The sequence below is a fragment of the Zonotrichia leucophrys genome, chromosome 21, assembly GCF_028769735.1.
Source record: "Zonotrichia leucophrys gambelii isolate GWCS_2022_RI chromosome 21, RI_Zleu_2.0, whole genome shotgun sequence".
NCBI classification, from domain to species: Eukaryota; Metazoa; Chordata; class Aves; order Passeriformes; family Passerellidae; genus Zonotrichia; species Zonotrichia leucophrys.
In genome coordinates this window covers 7,923,333-7,939,124 of record NC_088190.1, presented here as the reverse complement: position 1 = coordinate 7,939,124, position 15,792 = coordinate 7,923,333, and the positions used below count along the sequence as shown (strand labels likewise).

At 46.9% G+C, this 15,792-nt stretch overlaps 1 protein-coding gene across 1 annotated transcript in view; it reads left to right on the top strand.

Annotated features, from left to right (window-relative positions):
• LOC135456549 (zinc finger and BTB domain-containing protein 40-like) overlaps positions 1-13,831 on the top strand; it is a 51,440-nt gene extending 37,609 nt beyond the window's left edge. The window contains 3 exon segments of the mRNA XM_064730466.1: positions 11,172-11,213; positions 11,379-11,427; positions 12,220-13,831. The gene's annotated coding sequence lies outside the window, so the exon portion shown is untranslated.
• The last annotated feature ends 1,961 nt before the right edge of the window (positions 13,832-15,792 follow it).

The following is a 15,792-nucleotide window of genomic DNA, read 5'->3' as shown; positions in this document are numbered from 1 at the left end:
GGCAGGTCTCTGCTCATTGAGGGGTTGCTCTGTTTAAGAAAATGCCCTTTTCTGGCCCTGCTCACTGTGCCATGTCACTCCCTGACTTCAGTGAGCTTTCCTGCTGAGTCTTCCTCCATGCTCTTTCCTGCATGTTCTGGACAGGCTGGATGAGATTTCCCCTCACAACCCTGTGGAATCATGGCCCCACATGATTCCCCCGTCTGCTGAACCTCTTTGCTCCCTGCCTTGTCCTGGCATTGCTGATGGCCCTGTTGGCACTGAGAACGGGCACTCAGCGTGGCCACTCTGCCCTGGAGGCAGCAGGGAGGTGATGGGGCGTCCAGAGTTGCCCAGCTGCCTGTCCAAGGGATGGTCTAGGAGGGCATGCACAGGTGGATCAGGGCACTGGATGGCTGCAGTGGGAAAGGGGGGAGCAGGAAGGTGTACACACAAGCCTTATCTCAGAGGAGGGGCAGGGGCAGACCCAGGCGGCTGTTGCTGGGCAGGATGATGGAAGAAGAGGATTATGACAAAAAACAGTAATAACAGGGTGTGCTTCCCCACCTCACTTTTTTTTTTTTTTTTTTTTTTTTTTTTTTTTTTTTTTTTTTAATGCAAGCTCAGATAATGCAGAACACAGCCACAGAGATTTTGGCTCAGATTTCCCAAAAAAACCCTTTTATCTGTGATGAAGCTTGAGACATCTCCAGCACAAAACGCTGGGTTTTTTTTAAAGTTGTTAACGCCTTAAAAGAGGGGTTTAGGAGAGAACAACATTTGGTGTTGGTTATAATCTCACGGCATGAGTCTCTAATATCCCTTGTTCACACAAATAGATACACCCAGCTACCTCCAAAGCATCCTTCAAGAAAATCGATGAGGAAATGGGATTTGCCATGTTGGTCCAGCTCACTCAGGGTCCCCTCTTCAGAGGTGACTGGACTCATGCACTAAAGGTGAAAATCCTCTGCCACCCACATGAACACTTCTGCAGCAGCCTGAGAGGGAAAGAAATCCCTTTGGAGCACTGTATCTCCTCATATTTTAAGTAAATATTTTGGCTATCACTGTTGGAGGGCCAAACCCTGTTACACTGCTGCAAAGCCTTTGGTGTTGTCCAGGTTGGAATTAATTTGGGGATTGGTTGGCAGGACTTGCTCCAGGCCCCCCTTATCTAGGGGGCCAGTTCCAGGAAGCTCCAACAGTTAAATCATTACCTCAAAAAGAGGAAAACAGAAGTGAAATCTGATGGGCACTGTTGATGTTGATGTCACCCATAGAAGGATGCCAGCTGTGTGTCCTGCTGTGCCTCTCTGCTGTTACACACTGAGATGTGACCAGCACCACCAGCGTGCCATCTCTGAGGGCTTGGTGAAGTTGGGAGAAAAAGGTACAGCAATGATTTGAGCAAGGTGTTGTGGTGAAGTAGGTGATTTTCAGAGCTTCTGTCCAACCTCCATTTACTCTGTGATTTGCAAATTTTTGACATATCTCTGCAATTTTCCCCCTGAGGATTGAATCCATGGCTTTAACTGTTTTTCTCTAACTGGAACAGAGAACTATGATAGAAGCTTACAATGTTTTGGATTGGACAGGACTTAAAAGCCCACCCAGTTCCACAGTGGCAGTTCCACCACCTGCCATGGCAGGGACACCTCCCATTATCCCAGGTGGCTCCAATCCCCATCCAGCCTGGCCTTGGGCACTGCCAGGGATCCAGGGGCAGCCACAGCTTCTCAGGGCAACCTGTGCCAGGGCCTGCCCACCTTCACAGGGAAGAAGCCCTTCCTAATTTCCATTCTAAATCTACCCTCATTCACCTTAAGGCCATTTCCTCTTGTCCTGTCACTACAATGCACCTGAAAATGTCCCTCTCCAGTCTAAGCAAATCGTGAACTCAAGAGCGCTGCTTCTGTTCATCAGCTAGAGAAGATATGGAGCAAACCCAAAAAGTGTGGGCTTCAGTGCAATCCTCGTGCCAAGACAGGTTGGAGTAGGACAGCTCAAGGTGGACAGTTTGTCTCATCAGGTTCTTGAGGAAGGAATGTCTGACTCAAAGTTATGCCACTTGTCCAGGGTGTGCGGTACCTCAGCCTGAGCCACAGGGAGGTTTCCTGCGGTTCAGGTGACCATTTGACAGCTCTGTACCCACTGCAACAACCCTGTGAGAGCACTCTTATGACTGTTCCTCCTTTTATGATGAAACAAAGAGGCAGTTTCTCACCTATTCCACTTCCCACAGGTCCTACCAGCTCTGTCTTAATGTGATTTGGACTCAGGTCTGGAAGTATCAAGCAATAGATCCCTCTGTCCTGTCCCTCTGTCCCCCATCCCTCTGTCCCTCTTGTCCTGGTGATGTTCATCTGACCATGCAGGTTCCATGAGTATTCAGACATCCAGGTGGATAGCAGCCCTGTTGCAATGCTGGGGCCTCAGGCTTGTTATCACACCACACACCTGAGCAGTGCATCACTGTGAACATCCTAGCTGGGCAGGCAGAAACATCAGCACTTCTCTCTGTGTTCAGCCTCTGTGCTGGCTATGGCTGTTTGCCATCCTGATGCAGTACTTCCAGAGGTTTTCTTTCTTTGAGGAAGCTGGTGTTACTCAGTAGTGCCTAATGCCTGTTCCTCTTCTCCCTGGCAGCGCCATCCCTCCTCCCACCCGCACAGTTGCTGCAGCTCCAAGCCACATGCTCCATCTGTGCCAGGGACACAGTGGTTCTTGCTGCCTGCAGGCATGTCCCAGCATTCACAGAACTGTGCTAACTTTGCCCTTCTGCCTTCTGTTCACCACCTTCCAGATCTGCCCTTTCTGGTTCTCTCCACACTGTTGTCTCCAGGACTTTTCCAGCTCTAGGATGATGTCTGGTCCTGGATGCAGGACATTCCCACTCTGGACTGTCCTCAATGGGAGTGGACAAAACTCTCCTGGTACCAAGGTGAGCAGTCCACTAGTGTTCACTTCAAAACCCCATGCTCATTCAAGCTGTAAATGCTTCAGCCACTGTTATTTCTACCAGGAACCACATCAGGGGTTAGCTCGAGTTTCTTTCTTTTAGCAATCACAGAATCTCAAAGAGATTTGGGTTGGAAAGACCTTGAAGCTTATCCCATTCTATCCCCTGTGTTCACCTTCCACTCTCCCATGTTGTTCTAAGCCCTGTCCAGCCTGGCCTTGGACACTTCCAGGGATGGGGCAGCCACAGCTGCTCTGGCAACCTGTGCCAGGGCATCACCAGCCTCCCAGGGAAGAATTTCTTCATAATAATATAAATTTTCTGTGTCAGTTTAAAGCTACTCCCTTTGTCCTATCACTACATGCCCTTGGTAATAAGTCCATCATGCTGCTCAGAGCAGCCTGCTGACTCACTGCTGGTCACAAAACTGAGCTGCAAAACCCACCCACTTGTGTCCCACCGCTGCTGTGGTGCTGCTGCCTGCACTTCTCTGGGTAAATCCAGTCCACTTGCAAAATTTCCTCTCCAGCAGGGTGCACAGAGGCATGTGAATTTCTAATGACAGCTGAGATTTGTGAGTATTGACTTCATTATTCAGTGATTAAAATATTCCAGCTTCATTGCAACACAGGGGTGCATTAATGATTTATAGTATTGCATGTTGATTTGACACCTTAGCAACCTTTAAAAGTGGATTGTGCCATGGATTCTTCTGAAATCTGGAAATCAGATCTTAAAATTTAGCAGCTCATTGACTTGAAAGGTAGGGCAGTGGACTGGACACAGCAGAGGGGTATGGTGGCACCAGCTGCCTGAGGGAGTGGCACTGGCCGGGGGACACCATCCATTTCCAAACATGACAGGGGGCTGGTGCCTGGCGTGGCTGTGCTGATTCTCTGTCATTCTTGAGGGACCTTTTTCAGAATTTTATGTCTTTTATAAAGTGATGGGGTCCTGGGAGCACACAGGCTTCCAGGAGTATTTCTGGTCCATGACACTTCTCTCCATGCCTCTGTCCCACCTTTCCATGGGACAGAGCCCTGTGACCATCTGTCGCAGCAGAACACCCCAGCCCGTCTTGCTCCTCTAGTGAAGAAGGCTGAGAATGAGACACAGCCACTTGTGTCTTTGCTGTCCCTGCAGGGAGTCCATCACTGAGTGTCCATGTCCATCTTCTGCCTTACCTGTTATTATCAGCAAATGCTTTGAGACCTGCTTGTACAGTCTCTTGTACACAGTGGGGGTCCCCATCGATCCCTTCATCTCTTACCACTGCTCTTAGCAGACTCCTGGGGCTGTGTCTTTTCCTCTTGCCTGTGTCCTGAGAAGAGCAGGAGGGACAATTTCAGAGGTACAGATGGGAGGAGGGATGCTTCATTCCAGACATCCCCGTTACAGGATTTCCCCCTTGAACTGATGCCTGCAGCAGCCTCAGCCCCTGGGGACCTCCAGGCCCCTTTTGGGAGTTTCATCCTATATCCTTTTATCTCCACTCCTTCCTATGCCAATTAGCTGCTTGTTTAAGGTGCTGCAAACTTCACTTGATAAGTTTACCTAATTGCTTCACTTAAGTTAATTACTTCTTGGCTGAACAAGAAAGCAACATAATTGATGTCAAAGCATATTTGTCACTTTCATTAATGTCCCTGTCCATGGGAGTGGGAGAACTTGGGCCTCTAGCACCACAACACCCTTCATTGACAGGGCAGCACCCTGCTCCCCAAGGCTCCTGAAGGCTGTCGGAGAGTGGAGGTGGGTGCTGCACCTCAGGCAGCCCTGCCTACCTGTGTGCCCCCAAGGGCAGGTTACAGTGTGCTGGTGATGCTGCCTCCTGCCCCCAGTTCTTGCCAGACCCTGGGAACAGGCGGCAGTTTTGAGGCACTCTTGGTAAATCCCATTATCCAGCACTGCCTGTCTGATGCATAGGCAGGGCAGGTGAGGGCAGGGAGGCTGCCCAGAGCTCAGGTAATGAGCCCCATTCCAGGCAGCAAACACCTCTGGCATTAACCTGTTGTGGGTAAAGGGATGATCCTCATGGAGCAGCCTGCCTGACATGGGGAGCAGCATCATGGGGACACCCTGGGCCAGATCCAGAGCAGACCCTGCCCAAGGCTAAATCCAGTCCCTACTCTGCATGCAGGCTGGATTTGGGCGAGGATACTGTCTCAAATTACTTCCCTGAGTCCTAGCTGTTCACTGGGAGTTAGCAGAGCTGGCAGGATGCTGAGCTGAGGTCTTTGCTGCTAAATGAGGCTGGCAGTGATTGTCAGGGAGTTTGCGTCTACTTCTTTCTTCTGGAGGGTTCTTATTTTTGTTCCCTTTGCATGTGAAAGGATTTGAGGCAGTAGGTTAGCTCATAAAAAGGTTTCCCTGGGAGCAGCTGCCTGCTGGACTTGAGGTGAATGCCCTGGAGAAAACGCCTCCCACTCCAATGAAATCTTCCTCCCGTGACCTGCACTGGGAGGTGAACTTTTGTGCGAAAGAAAGATAATCCCCTTCGCTCACCGGGACTGAAGGCGCTGTGATAAAAGCTTTATTCAAGATCAAAGACATATGCTTTTTTTTTTTCTTTTTTTTTTCAAATTACTACCTCAAACAAAAAGTTTGGTTTATGCTGGATTGCAGCTCAGAGTGGTGACAGCTCCACAGCTCATCTTCCTGGCTGGTCAGTGCCAGTGGGGATGGGGACAGTGTGGGGATGGAGGGCACCGGGACCATTATCCCAGCACAAAGAGGGTTTAGGGGCTCAGCTCCATTTCCCAGTGCACAAAACCACTCAGGGTTCAGGTTCCCTTTCAGTCAGAGGGATTATCAGGCAGCTGGAGCAGTCAGGGGTGGTGGGGGGGAAGCCTGGGGAATGGTTTGTGTTTGATCTTGCTCAGCAGTTTCATCTGTGCGAGTGTCCGGCGGGAGCTGTGCTTGGGGGTCCAGGAAACCTTCTGTGCTGGAGGTGACATAAAGGGCTGGGGCTGCTCCAGTGGTTTGCACTTCAGAAGTCAGACCATGAGTCCAAAACTCTGGGCTCAGATACAAATTGCAGGGTTGTTTCTTCATTATTGGAGCCCCAGTGCTGGGACCATTTTTGAGGCTTTCTGCCAGCTGCAGATATTTCCCTGCAGCCAGCCAGGCTGGTATCCAGTAAAAGTCCACCCAAAGTGTCTCTTCTCAGGGTGCTCAATGTCTTGTATCAATATCAAAAGTGTTATCAGGACTTTCCATTCTGTGGGATACCCTGCAACTGAGGATAACTTGTTTGGTAGGGTGTATCACAGGATACCCAGCTGCAGGACTTCCAATGTCATGGGACACCCCCAACACACATACTCCATGTCCCCAGACACTCTTTGGTGTAAGACACCCCATGCCCCATCCTGCAGAACAAAGAGCAGCTACAGCATGAGAAGCTTGATTACCAGGATCACGTATTTCAGTCAGTGAAATAAGTCCTACATAACCCCACTTTCACCCCAGCACTGATTTTCACATCACAGCCGTGCAAAATGGCAGAGGTTCTCTTTCTTCTGCTGCTATATCCTCTCCATGTTTAGCCCTTTGTAAAATGAAGGATCACAGGCCGAATATGTGCTCAGGATAACTCCTCTGAAGCTAATGGACTTATTATGGTCCCTCATTTCAGACCTAAGCTCAGCAAACCTGGTCTCAGGGGGAAAAAAATCTTTCCAGGGATGAAATTCATTCTGTTGTGTGCAGCACGTTTTGCATGGAGATAAAGTTCCCTCTGTGTGGCTTCTGCAGGGCCTGGTCCCCTTGCTGTCCCCAGGCACTGCTGGGCATGCAGCCCACAGCCCAGATCCAGCTCTGCTGCAGTGATGAAAAGTCTGTGTCCCAACTGTGCTGATCCAGGGACATCAGATGATGTTTTCCAGCTTGTTCTGGTGAAAATATAGCAATCCACAGGTCAGGGCATTGGAAAATACCTACTTGCCTTATGCTGTTAGTATTTAGAGAATTTGCTCTCCAGCATCCTCCAGCTGGCTTAGGCACAACTGTCTCACCAGATCAGCATTAGGCTGGGAGAAGATCCTCCCTGACAGGACCAAGGAACCAGGAAGAGTGGACCAGCAGCTGTATTGCTGATAGGATGCCACCACCTGCAGCTTGAAACCTCCCTACCTTATGCTCCTCCTGCACAACCTTCCCCTGCACCCATATACAGGTGCCAGCTTGGATGTGTGAACATGGCTACTGAGATTGAAATGAGAAAGCAGGAAGCCCAGGGTCTGGCTGAGTTCAGGATCTCATGGCCCAAGCAGAGATAAAAGGGATGTTTTCCCAGAGGAGCTTATTGAGACTGTGGCCATATCATAGGCTGTTGCAAACAAATATGTTTTGAGAGGCTGAGATAGAGATTGCTCCTGATTCCTGCTGGGAATCCTCAGAACAGAGTGTAAAATCAGTACAACATCCTGCGTCCCTCCAGAGAGAGGAGTGATATGGACACCTGGTCCCACTGAAGGGTTGCAGGGCTCTGGTTTGCAGTTTTGAGGTCTGTCTTCAATTAAAGAAGAGCAGCTGAGCTGGGATAGTTCCCAAGTCTTGGGGAGGACTTCCCTTCCCTGGAAAGAAAATGCAGGAAGTTTTTGATGTGGGGAAGAGCTTTCACTGAGGCCTTGGCCAACACCAAATTCTTCTGCTGTGCCTGTGGGGTGGAGCAACGCCACACTCCATTCTTGTGGCTACCAAGGGTGTGGACACAAGCCTCACAGAGCTGTCTGACAGAAGTCAAGGAACAGGTGGATAAAGGAGAGGGGCACAACCCAGACCTTCTCATAGGAAAGCTGTCCTTTTCTTTACAGTCAAAGCTGCACTGTCAAAGGGGTCGTTCTGGACACGGGGGACTGGCAGCACGGTGGCTGATGGAAGTGCACTCTCACTGGGTAATCCAAGAACTCTAATGATCTGCCTTTGATCTCCTATTCAACAGGGAGATTTATTACAGCTTTCATTTCAAGTCAGAACTGATGAATTTCAGTGGACTTGTCGAGTGGCTACAATCTGGAGGCATTTATCTTTCAGGAGGAAGAAACCATCTCCTCTCTCTGTTTCTTAAAATGATGGAGGGGAGACACGGTGCCCAGCCAGTGAGCCTCAAATGATGTCTGCAGCGTGACAGCAAAGTTTGCCTTGCTCAGGGCAGGCTCTCTGCTCTAGCTGTGGACCAGCAGCTGCTTCAGGGGTTTTTCTGCTCTGACACAAAGTTAATCTGCTGATTACATGTTGCTCTCCCTCTCCCCTGCTTCTGCAGACAGCCCAAAGGGACTGAGATCCGGCATCACAGGCTCCCAGGGCCATTTCCCTGCAGCTGAGGATCCTCTGGATCTGAAAGATGCCTCTGCTTCTCCAGCAGAATGTGACCTGGAAACCTGATGTCCAAAACTGTCTTTTAGATTGTGCAAAGGACCTCAGTTGCATGTAAACGATTTTCTGCAGTTTAATCAGAATCTACACATTTTGCTTCTGGGTGCTCATAGGTCCTGGGGGGAGCCCATTCCAGACTTTTCTTGTAGGTGCAGTTTACCTGTCCCATCTAACTCTATTTTCTCTCAACACCCCCCTGCTGATGCAGGTCTGCAGCTGCAGACCCCTTAGAGGAGTTCCAGGATGGCATGTGCCACCCTGCAGCAGGGGAAAAGCTGGGGCTCTTTGCTGAGTAATGCCAAATTTACCATTCCTAAGGGCCACAGAAGGAGGCCCTCAGGAATTTAGCAGCAAAGGCTCATTTAGCAGTAAAGACCATAGGCACTATTTGCAGCCTCTTCTCAAGCAGCTCCTGGGCAAATCTTGATGGTGTTGCTGCTGGTCTCTCTCCACACCATGCAGCTGCAATGGCAGGAGTGTGTTTCTGTTACGTGTTGGCACTGGTTTGGGATTTGCACTGAGAGATGCAGTCCAACTACATCTGCAGCTATTTCTCCCAGTCTCCAGAACTGGTGCCATTGCTTTGGTTCATCCTCTGCCGCCTCCTGTCCCCATCAATCCCTTTGGGGAAGAGGCTTTCCCCTGCTCAGAGGCTGTACCTTCTTGAAGCTCTGTCTCAGTGCAGCAATGAGTGTCCCAGGAGCACCATGCAGGTGAACTCAGCATCCATGTAGCTCCTGTCTCAGCCTACTCTTCCGACCCTGGAACCGTAACTCAGGGGCACATGGCAGAGTTACAGCCTACCAGGAATGCTGGTGCTGCAGCACATCACTGTCAGAATGGCAAGAGGACACATTGAAACATGCAGATCTGTTGGTTATTACTGTGTGCCCACCTGCTTACAAGGACTTAGGATACTCTGTTATCAGAGACCTGTGGAGAGTGGGACAGGAGACTGTCGTTCAGTTAACAGGTGATGATGCACACTCAAACCCCAGAACACAAACATCATTACCAGAACTCTGTTAAAACTAACCTTGTTTTTTCAGTGAGCTGTGGATTTTGACAGAATTGTTTACTGGAGAGATGCAAGGCTAGGTGTGTGTGAAGGTAGTGTCATTCCACATGCTGTTTGCTTTATGTAATTTCTTGCTTTGAGGCTGCTTAGCAAGGTCTAAATTCTTCAACAGAAATGCTGATACAGTGCATGATTGGTAAAACTTGCCATGTGGGATGAATACTCCCTTTTCAGGAATTTCGATTTAAAAGTCTGATTGGACTGAATTAATACCAATCATGTCTAAGTTATAATGATGTTAGCTGTTACCATGAAAATTAGAAATTTGTATACCTGGAAAAATATTTGCAAATCGATACACTAAGAGCCACATTTATCACTATGTGCCTAATGTTTTAGTTCGTGGACAGGAAGATTCATATTTGTAAGATACTGTGGCTCCTTAGAAAATTCAGTAGATGCCTCCTTGGAAATATTTCAGGTGGATATGAATGTAACACAGTGTTAAGCCACAGCAATTAATGCCACTCATAAATCAGGCATTCCTGTGCTCACTTGAAGGCAAACCCTGTGTGTTATCTGCAGAAGCTATTAGAGAATTAGATATAATTAGCTCATGACTCTCTACTGTAAAGGCAGGCAGAATTGTGCTGGCTTCACTTGTTCACTTGCTTTTTACCTCACAGCTTTGATAAAGTAATTTTATTGTGAATCTTTTGCCATGAAGACACACGTGACAGCATTTTGGTTAGTTACAGCTATTTAGTGATTCAAACATAGTTATTCTTCCTTGCCACTTATAAATTTGAGTTGATATTAAAACAGTTTAAATTGATGGACCACAAGTACAGTAAACATTTGCTCATTCCTTTAGAATAATCTGAAACCATGACTTTGTAGCTGTTTAGTCCCACATGTCAGTCTTACACACTGACTGACCTAACTGAGCTACATGTGCAAAACTCGTGGCAGTATTATATAGGTCCTTGATGTTTTATTCCTAAATATTTATATCTCATTACCTTTAATAGTCCAAAATCTATTGTACAGACAGTCTTGAAAAGCTGTCTTACCATCTTGGAACTGAACAGGTTTAAAGTACAATTTGGCAAGATATACACTGTTGTCATTTTTCTGAGTAAAGCTGCACCTGAATAAACCCTGGCAAACTTACACCAGAAAAGTCCTGACTATGAACAAGTATTTTCAATAATATTTGCACTTACCATGAGCTATTCTCAAAAATAAATAATATATAATCATTTAATGCATCATAAATGCATTTGCCACACCTTTATAATCTCTCCAGTAAACCCATGTTGCTGCTGTTTAAGTTACAAATCAGTTGGTTGCCTGCATATTGTTCATTGATGCTTAACTGTTGTATGATAAATTTTCAACAGCTTTCTTGTAATGATGGAGTCAAAGTTAGTTAAATTCTTTTGTTTCTGAAACTTTTAAAGGAACACTCTCAACTCTAACTTTAGTTTTGTTAAATTTAAGTGATGTTAGGTTTATGTTCTGTAAATTTAAAGTTCTTTAAATTCATTTAAGTTCTGCCAAGTTTAGGTTATGTTAAATTTAAGTTCTGTTAAGGTTAAATTCTGTTAAGTTTAGTTTCTGTCAAGTTTAAGTGAAGTGTTGTTCAGTTTAAGTCCATTATTTTAAGCTCTGTTAAGTTTAAATTCTATTAAGATTAATTTCTGTTCCGTTTCAGTAATGTTAACTTTAAATTTTGTTAGGGGTACTTTTTGTTATGTTTGGGTGATGTTAAGTTTAAGATCTGTTGAAATGTGCTCATTTAAATTACAAGATACAGTTATTTTGTTATAGGACAAGATGGAACTGACTGAAACAATTATGATGAAGAATTTGGTAAGCAACTGTTTAAGAATATAAGATACTAGGTTGTGCAAAAATATGTGAGGATGCAGTTTATTAGATCCTTAATTTCAAAGAAAATTCTATGGGTTTAAACATTCTACATTGATCAATTAACGTAATTATTCATAACAATCTTTGCTGTTTTATCTTCCATAGGTAACACAGAGGAATGAGTAACAATTCCAAATTATGGCTGCTATTAATTGTAAGCTGTTTAGAACTTTGTTTCTTACTTTTATTTTGCTTTATTTTCATATATGCATACATGTGTGGAAAAACATACTCTCAACTTCTTAGGATGGTTACTGTTGATGTATTAATGATTCTGAATATGTTGTGGACGTCACAGTGTGAATTCACTGACTTTTCATAATGGGCATTATCCATAGGATATTATTTGAGGTTGGCACATGCATTGCTTTGGTTGTTTGGACTATGTTTGTGATACCATTGACTGCTTAGCTAAGGATGAATGACAATGCCAGCTGCTTTACAAACTTTCCCGTACCGTTGGTAGCTATCTGAAGGACATGTATAATTTTAAGGAACTTTCCTAACTGCTATTACTAAAGGCTTGTTCATAGGATATGTTAGGGAAAGCCTTCCAGTTAAGGCCTTCACCCTGGCCAAGCCCCAGCCCTAGCTGGTTGGAAGTATGCCAACAGACCCAGGTATTTTCTGCATGAAAACTGTACTCAGGTCACTTTGACTTGCCAATTTGGGCTTATAAAAGCTGGACCCCCTTTTGAGGTAAACCTAGAAACTTTTCCCAGGAATGGTTCTCTGGGTCCTCACTGTGAATCAGGGTTTGCCATCTATTGCAGACTCTCAGTGATGGTACAGTATTTAGGCAATTGATGATGCATCATTCTAAATAACAATGCTTTTTCTTGTGTGCTAATTATTACATGTATTACCTTGCTTATTTTTGCTTGGTGTGAGTTTATTGCTTTGCCTCATGCATTGCTTTACTTTTATGTTGCCTTCGTGTTCATAGTGAGAGACGCGCATGTTGAAAAAACAAAGAAGGGGGAATATGGCTCCTCAAGAACATTTAGATAATGCAATACTTATACAAGAATTTCTGAAAGCAGATCATCAATTTTGATCCCCGACAGAGTGTTACTGCTCTGAAGATTTGCAGATACAGAACCTGTGGAGGCCAGAAATCTGGCCAAGCAAAAGCCTGCTGAGCTCCCCTGGAGGACCAACCCCTAAACCCCAACCCCTTTGGTATGGTGAGCAAAAAGAGCATCCCGCTGCGCTCCTTGGTTTTTATGCCGATTCCTTGTTTCCCATTGGCCCTTCCACCTTGCTCCACCCCTGTGCCCTCATCCCAATTGCCATGGTGTTCTGTCCCACCCCTCGAGATCCCTATATAAACCGTTGCTGTCGGTGCCTGAGTGGCTCTTTTGTTCTTCCATGGCTTTGAGGAGGAAGCTCAATAAAGGGTCTCCTTGGAACACCACACTGTGACCCTGTCTCTCCTTCTGGATTGACTGGATCGTAGAAAAGCTGAAATCACCTGGTGTGAGCACAGACATGCCTGTGCCCCCAAGGTGTCTTTTTCAAGACACTTCTTCGGGAAGGTTGCGACACTCTGAACAATGCTGGCCATGACAGAACCGGTTTCTAGAAGTTTTACATAAGGATCTACAACTGGATGTGCAATGGCAAGGCCGAGCTGATTTACTAACCTAGGGGAGGACATAGGCATGTGTTTTTATTGCAAACAGGTCTAAAGTGGTTACCTGCTTGTCTGGACAAACATTGATAGCCTCTGAGGAGATGAGGCCCAGTGAGAGGAGAAATGACCTAATCACAGCCCAGCCCTGGTGCCAATGCAGGAGCAGGGGTAGGACTGCCAGGACATGGCCTTGTCTGGAAGCTCATGAAGGCAGCCTGCTTGTGTTGCACTGCACTCTCTGTCACTTTATTGTGTTCCTGCTGACCTTCTTCAGTTATTCCCTGTTCCATGCTTCCAGAAGGACATTCAGTAATGTCAAAGACAGCATTTCTATCTAATGGACTTCCTCCTACCTAAACAGCACGGCCTCTGAGCTCCAGCCATATGAACTTTGGAAGAGGAGCCATTTCTTTCTACTTCCTGGGGACATTGGACACCATCTTTCTGTTTTCCTCTGCTGTGAGTGTCTTTGCCAGTGGCATGGTTATATTTGATGGGTTTTTTATTGATTGTGATCTGTGTTCCTTGTATCTTATCCTGTGTCCAGCAGATGACCAGTAATAGTCTTAATAAGATTATGGCCTTACAGGTGCAGACTGTTTTGGCATTAGGGTACATGAAACCTTAGCATAAAAAACAAAGGGGGAGATGTTGCATATTGGTAAAACTTTACAAAATAAGGGCCTTGTTATCCTTTTAAAAATACGCTCAGGCCTATTACTTTGACTAAGTAGAAAAGGACTATGGGGAAGTGACTCAGATGAATTAGAGGTAGAAAAATAAGTTGTATAACTACTACATGTTCACATTGTGGTTTATGGTGATTAGTTGAATAACATTTGTTGTGCTTAAATGGAATGTAACTGATAAAGGCCTAACTGCTTAAAAAGTCCAGGTTTTGCAATAAAGAGTTCTCTCTTGCACCTGCCTGGGGAGTCTGCATCACTTTGCTTTGTAACTGTGGACCTCTTAAACTCATGAACAGGCAGGTCCTGGGTCACAGGGCACAGCCAGGGAACACTTTTAAAAGTTAAGGAACAAGTCTTCAAAGTCCTTCTTGTGTTACCTTTACTGTCCCTTTTCCTGGCCACAGATCCATCAGAACCTTTCTTCTCCAGAAAAAGCCCTGGGAAAGGAAGAAGTTGAGAATCAAGGAGCAAACCCAGCCAGTGCCCAGGAATGCAGGTGCATTGCTGGACTCTGAGTTTTTTGTAAGTTCTTCCCAAGCCCTGCTCCCCAAAATCAGATTATGAAACCTTTGACTCAAATTAATGCAAACAAACAGATCGTGCAGAGAGCCATAAAAATAAAGTATCATAATAAAAACCCTAAATTGAGAGCATCTTCTGTAAACAGAGCACTGTAAACACAGTGATTTGTCTCTCTGCAATGATATTTGGTGAGGTATGAAAGAGCCCCAAGAGATGGCAGGAAAACACAGCTGTTCTCTCCTTGCAGGAGGTGAGGAAGGAGAGGACGGATGGGAATGCAGCACAGCTCCGATGGCTCCAGGGTCAGCACAGGCTCCACTGCACTCCCGGAATGGGAAGAGGGATCCTCCAGGATGGGTCAGATTGGAGGATCTACAGTGGGTCACTGGTGCCAAGATGGGTCAGATTGCAGGGACTACAGTGGGTCACTGGTGCCAGGATGGGTCAGATTGGAGGATCTACAGTGGGTCACTGGTGCCCCCTCCCTGCTTCAGCAGGGCCATCCCAGAGCACAGGGCATAGGATTATGTTCACACAGCTCTGGAATTCCCCAGGGAGGAGACTCCACAGCCTCTCCGGGCTCTACTCAGGGCTGGGCACTGCACAGAGAAGTTGTGCCTCCTGTGCAGGGAGAATTGCTGGGCTCAGGCCCTGCAGAGCCTGGGCCCTGCTCTGCCCCTCCCTGCACACAGGGACACCCAGGGCTGAGGGCCCCTCTCAGCTGGGGCTCCTCTCCAGCCTGAGCAGCCCCAGCTCCCTCAGCCTTTCCTGGTCACCCAGATGCTCCAGGCCCTCCTCATCCTCACAGCCTGAGCTGGCCCTGCTCCAGGAGCTCCTGTCCCTGCTGTGCTGAGGATCCAGAGCTGGACACAGCACCCCAGAGGTACCTCCCAGGGCTGGGCAGAGTGGCAGGATCACTGGCTGACCTGCTGGGAATGCTCTTCCTGATGGTCCCAGGATCCCATTGGCTCTTTGTACCCAGGTCGCTCTGCTGGGCAGACACCTTGTTGTCCCTGGGTCCTTCTCCACAGAGCTGCTCCAGCAGGTCCCCCCCAGCCTGGGGTGGTTGTTTCTCCCCAGGTGCAGGACCTGTATTTCCCTGTTCTCTACTTCCAGACAGCTCTTCTCTGCCCATCATCATATTAAGGTCCTCAGTTCCCCGTGTTTTCCTTCCATTTTGCTCTGGCTCATTCCTCTTTCCACAATCCGATGCAGAGTGTTTAAACCAACACTGGGCCCTGATTCCCAGCTCTCTGGAGTCAGCACCTTTTCCTGGTGCCACGGAATTATTTGCATTATTTGCAGATTTGGATGAATGTCTGACTGACTTCTATGTGGAAAAAGGGATTTTGGTGATTACTGAATTCCCAGGCAGGGAATCTTCCGGAGATAAGAAGCTGAAATGGTGCCAAACATCCTGGGAAGGCTTGTTCTGCACAGGGAACACAACATTTCAACATTTGTAAGGAATATGAATAGCATTTCCATGGAAGGAGATGAGGTGGAGCAACTGGAAATTTCTCTCTGGAAAAGGATGGAAGAGGTTGACAGCTGAAAGACAATGTCAGTCCAGGGAGTCTCCTGCATCTTCCACTGCTCATCCCCAGTTACAAATTGCCATTTAGAGCAGAGGGAAGCATCCACTTCCAGCACTCCTGAGTGGACTTTCAAA